Source organism: Augochlora pura, chromosome 10, assembly GCF_028453695.1.
Source record: "Augochlora pura isolate Apur16 chromosome 10, APUR_v2.2.1, whole genome shotgun sequence".
Lineage (NCBI taxonomy): Eukaryota > Metazoa > Arthropoda > Insecta > Hymenoptera > Halictidae > Augochlora > Augochlora pura.
In genome coordinates, this window is record NC_135781.1 from 30310124 (window position 1) to 30325022 (window position 14899).

Here is a 14899-nt window from a genome sequence, read left to right on the forward strand (position 1 = left end):
GGCATGAAAAATTGCGTTTACCGTGTGCCTGTTATATTTCTTTCGGTTGAAATAAATAATTAATGTTATTATATATGAATGATGACTACACGATATCGCAGTGTAAAATAGTTTAATTTGTAAAAATTGTTCTGCTACTAATGGGAAAGGAATTGTTGAAAGGTTGAGTATATAATCGAGAGTCGAGGGTTGTAAATCGAGAGTCGAGGGTTGTAAATCGAGAATCGGAAATCGAGATTTCCCGTGGCTGACCGGGGACTCGACGCTAATACTAATTAAGAGGCGGCGCGCGCGCGCGCGCGCGAGCGAAACGCCAAAAGGATTAATAAACATCTCCGTCGCCGAGGGAACGGTCCGGCGGTCCAGCTGTCGGCGCAGCCGTAAAAACGGCCCGGCGACGGTAAAGCTAAACACCGTGGAGAAATATAAGAGCGACCTTGTGGGAAATCAGGCTCGGCCTAATGACCGAGCGCCAGCAAACGCCCGGGATATTTTTGCAAAGTTGATTAAAACGGGCTACCCTCGGCCGACACTAAACGCCGCGTCCTCTCGGAAGGGGGAGCGGCCCCGTTCTCCCCGTCTTCTCGCTCGCTCCCATTACCTTCTCCGCCGTTACGCTCCCGGGCACTCTGTTACCTTTTTTTCTCCCGACCTCCACTTTCCCTGTCCAGGGACGACCTCATGCACGGGGGTTAATTAAATTGTGGACCGGTCGATCGTGCCGAAAGCTCGCCGGAAACCCCGGCCGCCATTTTCTCGTACGCTCTAAGATTTCGAGCTAGCGAGAGATCGTACGCTTCTTGAAAAATTCACTCCGTCGCTGCCCATGCTTTCTATGGCGCGCGCTACACCATGCTGTCCCTTTTGATCGAGTTTCTTGTTACAAGTTAATTTCGTTCCACCATTTTACACGAGGCGTTCACATTTTTCCTTTGTTTTCGGACATAATTAACTCTCTGTTCATCGAACAGGGCGCATTCAACTTTATTCCGTTTATTTTCCAATTAGAAATTTTATTAACCCCGCGCACTACGATCGCTCTCAGAACTGCGTTGATTAGCACTTCGCGTCCTTAATAATTTCCTCGACGAAACGAAAGGATTTTTGTTTCACGATTGTTCGCAAATTTTAATCGTAGAACGTTCAGATTTCGTCTGGATTTCGAAGAAACGATCGGCGGTCGTATCGATTAAAATTATGTACGAAATGTCTGGCAAGAGTGCACGGGGTCGAAGTTAATTACTGCGCGGCATTTCGACGACGAGCAAATGAACAGCCCTTATCTTCGTGCGAACGATTCCTCGCGCGAACAGTTTCCCAGGGAAATGTTTCTGAGACTCGAATTTCGGGCACGTTTTTTCTTTTTTTTTTTTGACAAGACCCCCGCAACTTCTAATTGGACACTGCCGCCCGGGTAATTGACCCTCGAGACGGTTCCGGGTCGAGCTGCCGATAAGTTATTTAATCAAATTTTTACGTCACCGACGCATCCGCGCGTATCCATCTAAATTAGAGTTTTCCCGTGGCAGCGGAAGGATAGGGAAAGTGGAGTGCCCGAGCGACGCTCTCGCTTCTCAATTTCGTTTTTCTTCCGACGTGTTCCTTTTTGCCAGCCAGCCCCTTCGCCCCTCCACCCCTCCACCCCCCCGGTTTAGTGTCGCGTTTCATCTCCGGTCCCTCCCACCCGATGCCACCACTTTTGAATTTCGCCACGCAGCCGTCGTCCTTGCGCGGCACCGCCGCGACAGCCACTGTAATGACTCTCGAACGAGTGCGACCCCGGGATCGTTTACGACCCTGAGAATTTTCACGGCGGATTAGTCGTCGGGAAAAATTTTAGTGGCACGTCGCCATTCACGATCATCGATCGTGCGTGGGGAAAAAAGGGCAACACGGAGAAAGCATCGTTCTACGAAGCGCTGCGAGTGTCCTGCACCGGAAGCTGGTCCCAAAGCTAATTGAAGACGTCCCGGACGTCTGAACTTTAATTGGAAACTTCGAATACGATAAAGCATATTCGCGGGCACGATTCTCTCGGCTCGTAAAATCGTCTCGGTCGTAAAAGAAACGTGTTTGCGGGAGATTGACTTCGATGGAATCGCTTTGAAAAAATCAGAGCGGATTGGTCGGTATTTTCTCGAAATTGTTTCTCGGTGCAAGGACGGCTGCGAGTTCGAGTTCTTATACGATTGTGAGACGAGGTCAGTGACTACGAACAGTTTAAGGCTCGATTTTACAAGCGCAGTTTATACAGTGCCATTCAACATTGGCCAGACGATTATTTAAAGTTTAAGTTGTTAAAAAGCAATTACTTTCTTTCGGATATTTTCTGCGAAGTATTGCGCATTTTCTACCATAATTTCTAGCTCAAAAAATGTGAAACGCGAAGAAATTTCTGTTCTCAAATTAAATAAAAATTTCTCTATACTGTACAGTCTTCATCGCTTTCAATTTAACGATACCGTGCGGTCGACCGCAACGGTGAATCACTGTGCATACCCAACGGTTCCAATGATTATTATCCGTAATCCACGATGATTCAATTTCGCAGAAGCGCGAGCGTGGCGGGAAAAAAAATGGTTCGCGGTGTAAGTCCGGGCGTTGATCGTCGAATATTATCGGGGCCATTTCGTTCGGCGTTATTCTAACGCGGGGAATAAATTCCGCGGGCGGGTCCGCGCGGTGGCAATCGTCGAGCACTGAGAGGCAACTCGACGATTTATCGACGCGGTAATTAAAAATAATTTGAGGGATCGGGGAGGAGATCCCGTCTCGACGGTGCGCGCCGAGCCGCGTTATCCATCGCCAGGCGGCTCGGCGCCGCGCCGATGCTTGACGCACTCGCGCGCCGTAATCCGGTTAGCAAATTAATTATTAAATTCGTTTCCTAATTAGGTAATTACCGAGAGCACTCGAGCATGCCGCCTCAACTTTTACTCCCGGAAGAGCCCGCCGCCAGCCACGTTTCCGCTAAGCGCTCGCTCCGCGCGAATAATGGACGAACACTCGGAACTTCTTTCCGCGGACGGCTCGATTACATTTTGCAACATCTTGGCCTAACTGCTTCGTGCCTCCAGACCTCATCCAGAGGAATCTCTTTTGTTTCGCTCGGTTTAACCTCGTCGGGTTATACAGGGCCGACGAATTCTATGAATTCCAATTTCGAGACGATCCGATTGGTCGTTTCCCAGGAATTCTTTCTACATTTAAACGGCTCGTCGCTTTTACATAAATTACCGTGTGTGTACTCGTAGACACGGCTCGAGATAGTTAACCTGAAAATACACAGGCCTGGGCGAGTCGTTTCGGGGTCTATAAACATTACTACTAGTCCACCGCAAGCGACGGTGTCACGTGAGTGCGCGCCTGGAGCTGCATAACGGGGACGTGACGTGCAACACGTAAGAGGGGGAAAGAGCCACATGATGTCACTGTGACGTCACAGTGAACTTGATGTATAAGCTGTGTCGGTATGATATATCTAAACTCGTTGAACTGTTTTAATATTCGACATTAACGGATGCGCGAAAATGGTTCGTTTCCGGAGAACAAATTCCATAGGAACTATGCATGAAGCATGTGGGCGAAAAATATGATCCCACTACTATTTTCATTCTCTTTGCAGCCGTTGAAAAAAACAAGCATTATTATTTAAAAAAAAAATGTTTAATCAATTACGGTAAATATTTAATTAAACACATTGATCGATAGTAGATACAAGTGTATATCGTTTAAGTATTTTTAGTACAGAAGCCGTTTTACTTATATTATTGGCACGATCTTACGAAAGTAATCATCGCGAAAGTGATTGGTTTCTAGCGTATTTCCTTCGGCACAATGGGCAACATAATCGGCCACGTTTATTCCGAGGGTGGTTGCTTTTCGTTTCCCCGTTTATCTGGAATTTTATTTCCCACCGCCGGGCAGGGCCGGTTCGCGTGCCATTCTTGTCCGGGCTGTTTTCCTCCCTTCCCATCGCCGGTCGTTGCTTCGTAACGCAAACAGAAGTGGGCGATGGAAGCGCGCGATAATGAGCCGTTGTTGCGCGCACACTGCGAAACTGTTGGTCGATTTTTCATCGACGGCGAAGTTCGTTTTCCAGATAATTATCGGGCACTCGCGCGACAAAACGACGGCGGCGCCGCGCCGGCGAATATCGCGAGTAACGATGGGGGGAGCCCCGATAAAAATGAAGAGGCGCGAAAGAGAAGAATTGAATGAAATTTATTATGCGAGGTAATAATAGCGACGGTAAATTAGCTGCGATTGATTTACGATCGGCTGGCCTTTGATTTATCCGGAACGCTTTAGGAACATTAATTGAGCATCAGCGCCGCCGCCGTCGCCATGATGGAATACGAACAACGGCGGCGTCGCGATCGCGATCGCGTCGGTCTCGCTCGAAATTAAATGCAAATATTCCAAAAATTGCCGGGCCCCCCGCGCGCATCCTTTAATACTTTTCCGTAGTTTATTAGCGAAATCTCGTTTTACGGGATCCGTGCGTAATGCCCGTGCGCGCGCGCGTCGCGCGCCGTAGATATTGTTAATCCGAGTAAACAATAACGGGAAACGGTGTACTCCCGGATCCCCGGCGCTCGTCGCCGGAAAGAAAAACAAGCATAAGCCGGATATTCGGTCCGAACATTATTTCCGAATAAAAGGCGAATATACAATGTATATGTATAATAACCCCCGGCGGCCGGGATCGCTAGAAGAGAATTTCATCGGCGGCAATCGTCGATGATCGTGATTTCATCCTATTCAAATACTCGGCGCTCTGTTCCGGCCCGATTTACTCGTTAAGCGTAACTACGTTAAAATGAAAACCGTCATGAAAGATAATCTAGCGATGCCAGCGGTGGAATCGAACTGATCCACGCTTTAAGTAGTTTCTACGGAACAGAAAATTCTGGACGCGACCATTTACGTTCGCTCGCGCATATACGCGTGTGCCGTTATAGCCGAATCGAATCGATCGTTGGCCCACGCTTTGAGCATTATGGATGCATACATTCACCTGATCAAAGCTATCGGTGTGAACCACGGCCGCATATATACGTCTGGTAAACACCTATGTGCGTTTAGCAATTAGCTGTTTTAGTTGTCTAATGTACGTTATGGGAACCAATATTTTTTTAGTGCTTTGAATCAATCGATGATTGATACCTTCCATTAAGCAACTGGTTTAATGCCATACTTTCGAGTAGAATTTCTTTTTATTTTTAAATTAAATATATTATAAATTAAATATATTAAATTAAATGTATTAAATTAAATATATTATAAATTAAATATTTTAAATTAAATATATTAAATTAAATATATTATGATATTAAATATACACAAAATATTAATGTAATATTTGATAAAATGTTAATTTGAATTATTTGGATCGTGACGAATAAATATTTGTCTAAGGTAATTTTCCGAAGGAATTCTTTTTAAGCAAATATTTTATTCGAATGGCAATTATTCATTACTTGTTATACATTATTTTTTCTTTTTCGGCGAATAATTATTTATACGAATGAATAATTCTTTATATGAATGAATAATTCTTTATATGAATGAATAATTCTTTATATGAATGAATAATTCTTTATATGAATGAATAATTCTTTATATGAATGAATAATTCTTTACATGAATGAATAATTCTTTATATGAGTGGATAATACTTTATACGAATGAATAGTACTTTAGTTGAATGAATAATCCTTCAATTTGAATGGTTGATCCTTTATCGGAATGAATTCATTTGTCTATGAACCACCAATGCGCCAAGTTATAGTGACCATAGAGTGACAATCTGCATCAATTCACCCTCGTCAGAATTTCTCGTCTTAGATTTCCATCCGCCAATCAGCGTGGCATCCGATAGAATTCGATTTCATTAATCGCGTTGGATTTTTAATCGCGTCCCACAGCAACTAAAAGGTTGCCCATCGCTGCTCTAAAGTGTTCCCTACTCAAAGAGTTTTAAATATGTTCTCTTTCAACCAGGAAATTCCGTGAAAAACGACAACGAACCAGGACGCAGCCTTTGTTATTTACGCGTCCTCATCCCGATACCACGTTACCGCGCAGTTGATTAACCGACCGGAGCGTTATCAGAAGACGCCTGTCACCGGGGTTTTTTTCGATCGAAACGCCATTACCGGGACCACCGTCGGCATCCGTCGAATCGAACGCAAAGAGGACAGAGCCCCCGTCCCTAGCTCGCAGCTCCGACAATCTTTTCCCCGGCTCCGTCCACCACGGCCGAAACGAAACGAGTCGAGGACGAGACGCGACGCGACGCGCTTCCATCTCCCCGGACGGCGTTCTTTGTCGCCGTTCCGCGGGAGACAATCGGGAGGGTGGGCGGCCGTGAGTCGCACAGGGGCTTGTTGCGAATGATTTTTTCCCACGGATTCGGGACACGTACCGCCGCGACTCGAGTATCTGCCAGTCTCATTAGACTCGACGCTCCGTGAATACGGCGCGGTCCCAGGCGGGCCGGAGCGGGCTCGGGCGGGCGCGGCCGAGTCGGCGGGCTCGCTTTGATCAAAACGCCAGAAAATTCCATTTACCGGGGTGCCAAAGCCTCCCCCCTCTCTCTCTCACTCTCTTTCTCTGTCTCTGTGCCTTCCACGCGACGAAACCTTTCCCCGGTGTCTCAGCCAACGGAGTCCTCGATTCCTGGCCGAGCCGAAAGAAACCGTACGATTTTGTCAATTTGCCCGGATTTAATTATGCCGCGGCATTGTTCCGTCCTTTAAAGGATGGACCGCGGGAGGCCCTACGAGATATATTCCCGCGGGAACCTCTGAAGAGATCCCTGAGCACCGGATTTGAACAAATTCCGCTGAATTTACTGCAATTTCTTTTTGCGAAAAGGGAAACGTAACTTTAGTCAAATTCATAAATAGGAAGTGATTGCGTTGCGCTATAAATATATCCACGGATAATTTTTAATAATCGTAATTATTCGTCTAACAGAGAATTTTTTTATACGAATGAATGTTTAGTTTAACGCAGAGTTAGTTTTAGAATGTTTAATAACAGCGACTCGCTGATTGGCTGACGAGAGGAAGAAGAAACGCTGTTTCTCGTTGATCCGCGAAGTCTAAATAGATTTTATGTTGAAAGTTCCACCGACTCGTTTGGCTTCGCGCGCAAGGATGCAACTATAATCGTGAAAACGAGCTATTGGTGGAGCCACCGGTCGGCTCTAAGACCCTTTTCCCCCACCCACACTACAACCAGGCCCATCAAGAAAAATAAAATCAAATACCCCACGGAACACTTAATTTTCAAATAAAAAATTTAATTTTCTAACGAAAAATAATTTTACCGTTACGAACCATGTTGTAACAACCATAAAAGAAACATCGAAGAATTACCATCAAAAATTAAAAATCCCAAACATCAATAAAATACCAGTTAGATAAGGAACCGAGGAACATGATTAGACCAAAGCGGCTGCGAGGAAGGTGTCAGAGTAATCAGACCTCTGCCGAGTAGCGTCGCAGGTGGTCGTCGCGTCTCGGATTTCTGGAGGCTCGTGCACAATGCTGCGGAACTCGACGAATCGGAACAGGAACGAGGGGAGAACGATAAAAATTAAAAAGAAAAGGAACGGGGTGTCGGTTTCTTCACGGAGGCGGGACCGCATGCAAACGGCGCGCGTGCTACGGCAGTCCCGTAATCGCGACAAATTTGGCGCAATCACGCGGCACCGCGGTGACCGGCCGCCGCGGGGATAAATGGGAGCGGCACGTGTTCCGAGGTCGGTCTCGAGCCGCACTCCCGTGTTTTCTCGCCTCTGCGTGTTCGCGGTGAATCCACGCACGTGCACGTGACCGGCGCGGAAACAGGAAGACGTTCCCCCGGACGGCCGAAGGCGTTTATTAGTCCGAGCCAATTACTTCGAAAGCCGTTAAGTCCCCGGACGGCAGCGTGCACTCGGAAAATTACTGATCGATTTTGCCCCGCGACGAGCGTCGCGACGGGCGTCGCGACGTCGGGACGACGGGACACCGGAGTAGATCGGAGTCACATTCCCTCTACTCTTATTCCGTTACAAACAGCCGGCGGACGCGACGAGACCGCGGCTCCTGCATCCGTGGAGTTGTTCCGACGAGCTTTCGGAACGCGATTCCCGTTAATCGGAAATTTCACCGCGAAGTGTCGAAACGCCCACCTCTAATAGAGTAGAAAGTATTTCGCGCCCGCGCGCCTATTAACCGCGCTGAAATAACCGGAATTTTTGTTATCAGCGATCGCCGACGGGAGGGTTATCTGGCCCCGCCATAAATTATCGCGCGGCCATGCCGCAGGTGTTTAATTTAGTCATTTGGGAATTGTGCGCGACCGAGGCGGCGCAACGACGCGACGCTCGGAAGACAGTGCGGAATACTCGCGAGGATTTTCAATTGTACGCGGGCTGTATAGCTACGTAAGTTAATTCGCTGGTCGTTCGCAGCTTCGTTTGCGAAACTTTCGTCGTTGCCGCGCGAGTTCCGCGCGCGCGGTACTCGCGATCTTCAGTGACAGCGATCGAAGACCGGCCGTGGACAACGAGCGCAGCGTCGAGGCAACACACCGGAGTCCCCCCTAGAGAGAACCCGAGGCGAAGACGGGAAAGTTTTAATAATTCGGCTGATCCAGTTTTACGAGGGGCGAGAGGTGAGCGTCGCAATACGTCCACGATGAAGCTCGATCCCAGCCCGCGATTACAGCCGGCCGACATTATTCCGGTATCGTAAAGACGCGACGAAGAATGAAAACCTCCGCTTCGGGTTCCTTCGTTGTCGATCGGGACAATGACACTCCCGAATAGGAAATTTTTTGGTCGCGGCAGATTTTGGATATGAAAGCGAAAAATTGTTTGTTGATTTCCAATAGGACATAGTTGACACTTTACGGTGCACTGAAAAACAGCTGTTTTATATTTATATGTTCTTTTCACGTGTATTGAACAAATAACTCGTAGATGTAATTATATAATAAATATCCTCGCAATCTGAATAATAGTAAATTAAAAAATTGTGATCTATCATTTTTGAAAAATTGGTGAATTTGGTTTTGCGGTTATTGGGAGAAATTATGTAAAATTGAAATAGAAAAATTAAATACAGTTTCGACGAAGTATAATACAACTGACACATATTTTAGAACTTTATATAATTACGTATAAAAGGTTGAAGAATCCGATTGCGATGAATTCCGTAGAAATAAATTAGTTCGAATTAATATACATACATCCATTAATAATGATAATAATGGTGATATTAACGATAATAATAAATATAATCCCTGATAAAATCCGGTAGTTTATAAATGCCAAAAAGTTGCTTTCGCGTTGTCAGAAGCAAATTCTCAAAGCCCACAGTCGTCTAGATATTTTAGGTTCGCCTGAACGTTGTAAGAAAAATTGCGTGAACTTTCTCTCGTTGGTCTTATTACAAGGAGATCTCTCGAAGGCTCGCACCGCCCGATAAAACTGAGGAAACATGAGTAACGAAGTGTCTGCAAACAGTGTTGCAAGACGTGCTTTTAGTTGTGTTAGGCCGGAGAGGTTAGAGATTACGCGAATTCGTGGAACACTCGACGCCTCGCCCATTTTATTCTTACCGCAAGAAATCTGTGGAAATATTTTCCTTATCCTGATAACGCTAATCGCTGTGTACGAGGAACATGAGTGAACAGCAGGTCTTTATGCACTTATGTGTAGGATTTTTTATTTTTATCGTAAGGAATTTTATATTTAGCAAATTGACTTTGTTGTAAGAGCTAATGAAAATTGGGGTCGAAGATCATCAATCAATTAATCCTTTCACTCGAATTCCATTATTACTTCATTATTATATTATGCCAATTCCTTTATATACAATATATTAAAAAATAAATACAGTTCTTATGGTATTAGTGGAAACTAAAAACTAACAATTTAAAAATCTATTAAAGTTACAATATCTGATATTAATTCAATTTTCGGCATACTACAATTAATGTTCAATTAACAAAAATTGGGGATCGAGAGAAATGTTTTAACTTGATTGATTTTATACGTTTAAATAAAAAATGAGTCGACGAGATATAAAATCGTGAAGGGGTAATTTATTACGCCATCAAGCCAACAGAATTATCAGAATTAACAATTTATTATTACTCCATTTCTGTTCCCTGTAAATGATGTAGGAAATGTTTATTTAGCACAAAGATCCGTAGTCTAGCTACAACCACCCGGTACCCGTGGGCCATTTTAGTTAATACGCCCGTTAATTGCGTATAAGTTAAAGTAACTATGCACACGTTGACACAGTAGCTGCCTCGCATATTACATCCAATGTTTGCAATGACAATTGCAGCAGATTTTTAAATATTTACAGTGCCAATCCCGAGCCAGGTCTCTCTCACGTGGTTCCATTTTCTATGCTTGTTTCCACTCTGTTCACATCGAGGTCATTAGCTCTTACGACGCTTGATTAAACATAAATTTAGCAACGCAAGAATTACTTTCTACAATTACATAACAAATTTCAGCGTCGCGTCAAAGTGCAAAGAATGAAGTATTATATCAGAGAATCGGTAAATACTCATTTGGAATAGTAGCGTTAACTGCCGCACCGATTGTTAATCGACATTCATACAGCACTAGATATTCGCGGCCATTTTCGTGGACGAGGACGTTTCCGTTGGCCATCTCGCAGTCTACTAGATTAGTCCCGGGAGCAGTTTCGCTCGTTCAGCTGGGCAATATCTCTGACGCGCGGGGGGAGGGGAGGACCGGTGCCCTCCGGAGCAGCGTCTCGCTCGTTATCTTCGCCGATACGTTTGTTCGGCTCGCGGAAAAGGTCGATCGGTTGCGGCCGCCTCGGGCGCGGAGCTTCGTCACGGGGCAACTGATGCGTTTCCAATACCGATCGCCTAGTCGCGCGTCGCTCGCATAACAGCGTGGTTCTTGAATGGGCCGAACGGGCGGACGGATCGTCGCCGCCGATAACGCCGAAGAATCTCTCACGGCGGATTCTTCGGCGGCGGCGTGGGGGGAAGAAGAAAAGAGCCGGGAGAAATTACCGGCACGCCATATCGCGATGCCTTTCCACGGGAATCGCGGTAATGCTAATAACGTCGGCACGATGGAACGATGGTAATTGAACGGGGAGAATCGACGGGCCGCGGCATCTCCAGCTTCCGATTACCGTCCCCTTTCGCCCCCTTTCTTCGTCCCCCTCGCCAGCCCCCCCCCCCCCCCCCTATCGCCATTCTACACTGCCCGCAGCTTCCCATCTATCGTTCCTGCACCCGGTTTAATGATTAACGACCGCCGAGACGTAAATGCTCGAATAATGTGGAGCACGCGTTGCACTCCACCGGGTATTATCGCGATCCTGCGTTCCCCGTAACCTGTTTCCCTTTTCTGCTTAATCGATGCCGCGCGCCGACAGCCGATGATTTTCCTACCCTCCTCGTTCTTGTCTCACCTGGTGCTCTAACTATTTACGAAATCGTAAATTCTTCAACGATCGATCGAATCCCTTGATTTCGTCTATTATTTTACAACCACTTATGGTGCTATTTATTTATTTATTTTTATTTTAACAATGGTTGCACTGTAACATGTAGGTAATAGAAGTATTAACCATCAGACGGTGGACAGTGTTTTTTAACAATTCTGAGCTTTATTCAACAATATTTCAAAATATACTTCTGAATCGTTAATATTAAACCTACCACGGTAAAATAACTAGTTACTTATTTTTAAATTATTAGAACAATTGAGACATTTTCCTGAGAAATAATAGCATAAATTATATTATTGTAACAACTGTTATAACAGAAACTGTACGAAGTCTAAATAAATTGGATATTTTCCCTCGCTGGTTAATTTCACTGTTCGGTGATTTCAGTGTTAATTAATGAAAAATATATAAACACAGATTATAATGTCTTTTTAAATGCTGCAAAAAGAATGAAACATTGGTCCGCAATTTTACGAAGCGCCGACAATGTTTGTAAGTTCTTCGTCGCGAAGCACGCAAGAACAATCGCCGTTATTAAATGCTATTGGTCGGCATCGACGAGAGAAAAAGGCGCTGATTACGATCGAAGGGCTCTAGTTAAAGGGTACCGCGTCACGGATTGATGGATCTCGCAATTAACCATATGGAACCAACGACAATAACGAGAGTACGGTACAAATATTTGTCGCGCGGAGCTCGTCTCTTTCTTCTCGCTTCTACCTTGCTTATTGTTCCATATTAACAGGTAGAATTATCATCCCGGAAGCCCGGCTCCATTGTTCCCACAGCCCGCGAGTATTTGGGTTTCATATTTTGCGCGACTTTTCCCCCTTGTTTTCCTTTCTTTTTTTTCCTTTCGCCCCCCGCATACGATCCGCCCGCTGTACCAGGAACTACGTCACGCGGATCGATCGGCCCATCATTTATTAACGGATCAGCCGCAATCGGGAATATTCATTATCCTTTCGATATTCTGTCGCGTTAATAATGCAAGCCGGTCCATTTTCTCGTTGGCCGACGGTCTCCGCGACGCGCTGTTTTATTCACTCCCGCAGCTTTAGCCCGCGCCTGTCTTGCGCCGGCAAGCACGTTACAAGATTAACGAAAATAAAATTGAAAAGGGTTGCCCGAGTGTCCGGCCGGCATTTTCGCGCAAGAGGGGGGCGGTAGGGTAGGAGGAGCCGGATGGATGGCCGCGTTCATGAATGTTTAGCGTCTACGGTATAATGTAGGACTCGCAAAAATCGAATTAATGGAATTAATATCCGGTGGAAATATTGATGAGCCCGAAGCAGGAGTATTCGATGGTTAGGATGAAAAAGAGTTACCTTTCTTATTGAGTGGTATACTAGGTAGCGTATCTTTTTTATTTCGTGCAAACTGGTTGAATAATTGAATAAAGGTAAAATGGTCAAGAGCGAATGTTGTAAAATACTAAAGGAAGAGGATAAATGCTTGTCCAGTGTTTGGGCTGCGTGGCTGACAGGAGTGCGAGAGGGTGAGAGAGTGAAAGTGTAATGACTAAACGACTAAGTAAAATGACTAAGATTAAAACAGAGAGTGTATGCAAGATAAAAAATGGTAAATAACAAGAAAGTTCAATAAAGGAAAGAAAGAATGAGAGAGAAAACTTAAAGGGTGAAAAATCTAACCGGAAGTAGTACTTTATCCTTATCATTGTCCTTGCTCAAAAAATGTTGTAACGCGACGGAGACTTGTCATGTCATTTTTATCAATAACCAGTAGCTTATTCATGCTAATAGGTAAAATAAAACGACGTACAAAGTATCTGACTTAAACGCGTCTATAGGTAAATGTCTTACGTGACACTGAACAGCACGCGACCTCATATCTGTCACTAGTTAATCGCTTACGGTGTTAACGGTGGAAGAAGTAAGGAGGTAAGATAATTTAATGTCAAATTGTAGCAGCGGGGGTGACGAGGGTGTACGTGGAAATTATAGGGCCCGCAGGAACAGGATTAAAAGAGGAGGACGGCTCGGGCAATTTAGAACAACACGGGGCTTAGAACAACAATAGGGGTTGTAGGCAGGTCTAACAGGCAGACGTAACGTGTTGGTCCGGGGTGTAAAAAAATTATAGCACCCACGGAGAGACCAAATTACCGAAAAAGCCTGGTAATTGAAGCGCAGTGGGCGGCCCGAGTAAAATTGCGTTTACGGTCTACGAACGAATTGTAGAACTGGGTTAACGAAATTAACAGATATAAAGGGGAAATAGAGTTGACACGATTGAAGCGACGTTGCAGCCAATATAAATTAAAGTGATTGGAAATGTCGCCGCCAGAAAGTTTCGGTACAGAATTAATTCAAATATTTTAGAATTTACAAGTACTTTCTACATAGCTTGTTATATTTAGTGCGAACGAAAACGAGGCTGTCATATAGCAGGTAACAATAATCTAATAGGGTATCAATAAATGCGTTGGAAATATACGATATATTTTCTTCGTTGATAACTTTTAACAAATTGAATCTATCGACCTCTAAAAATAATTACATCGTCTTTTATAAGTTTAACGATCTTGAAATAAAAGTGTAACGACTACCTCGGTAGTTAACACCTTCGCTACCGAAGTCAAGCATATTCAAAAACCGCGATCTGTGTTTTATATTTTATAAGATGATGCGATGTATTCAATACGACAAATACAATAAATATGTAAATGTATACTCTATTGGCGAGATGGCAACGAACGCGTTAACAACGGCGGGAGTTGAAGGTCTTTCTCCAGGCTGCCTTTTATGATTGTACGAGCCCGGCTCGTGGAATGCTTGTATCGCGCGTTACGAGGTATCGATGCATCGGTGCCTGGAAACCGTGAATACCTGAGAACACGGTGCAGCCGTCGTCCCCGCCGCGGCATTACAATGCGTCTGCGTTTATTATTTAGCCGGGCGCGTTGCGTAATAATGGAGTCTTGGACGCAGCTTACGTAAGCGCCGACTCCCGCGTCTGCATACTGCATTTCGCTGCAGTGCACCGAGCCGCGCACCTCTTCGCCGGAGAGACACCCGGGGACCGGGGCCGGAGAGGTTGCAACGCGGCTGTGCGTGAATTCGAGAGCGCTATAATGCTTTTTACAGGACGCTCTCGCGTTCCTCTATTTTTCATTACAGTCCGGTAGTTTTCAGGACGAGTCACCCGTACCCGATCGATCTTATGATACAACAAGCGCGCGCGCGATGAAACGTGGATTTCCGACTGCTCTTTGTACCGCGGAAGTTAATTTCGCGCAAGCGAAACAAGATATTTGCCGGAGAATTTTTATGGTTAAAATTGTCATTTCTCGGAATCGGCACGCCGCGGCGACCCTTTGTGCATGCGGACGACCAATCGAATTCTTTCACCTTTGACACGCGGCG

The 14899-nt window shown here is 45.2% G+C and overlaps 1 protein-coding gene across 1 annotated transcript in view; it reads right to left on the reverse strand.

Moving 5' to 3' along the window:
- Positions 1-14899, reverse strand: part of LOC144476050 (lachesin) — a 374265-nt gene that overhangs the window by 108187 nt on the left and 251179 nt on the right. The window lies entirely within an intron of this gene.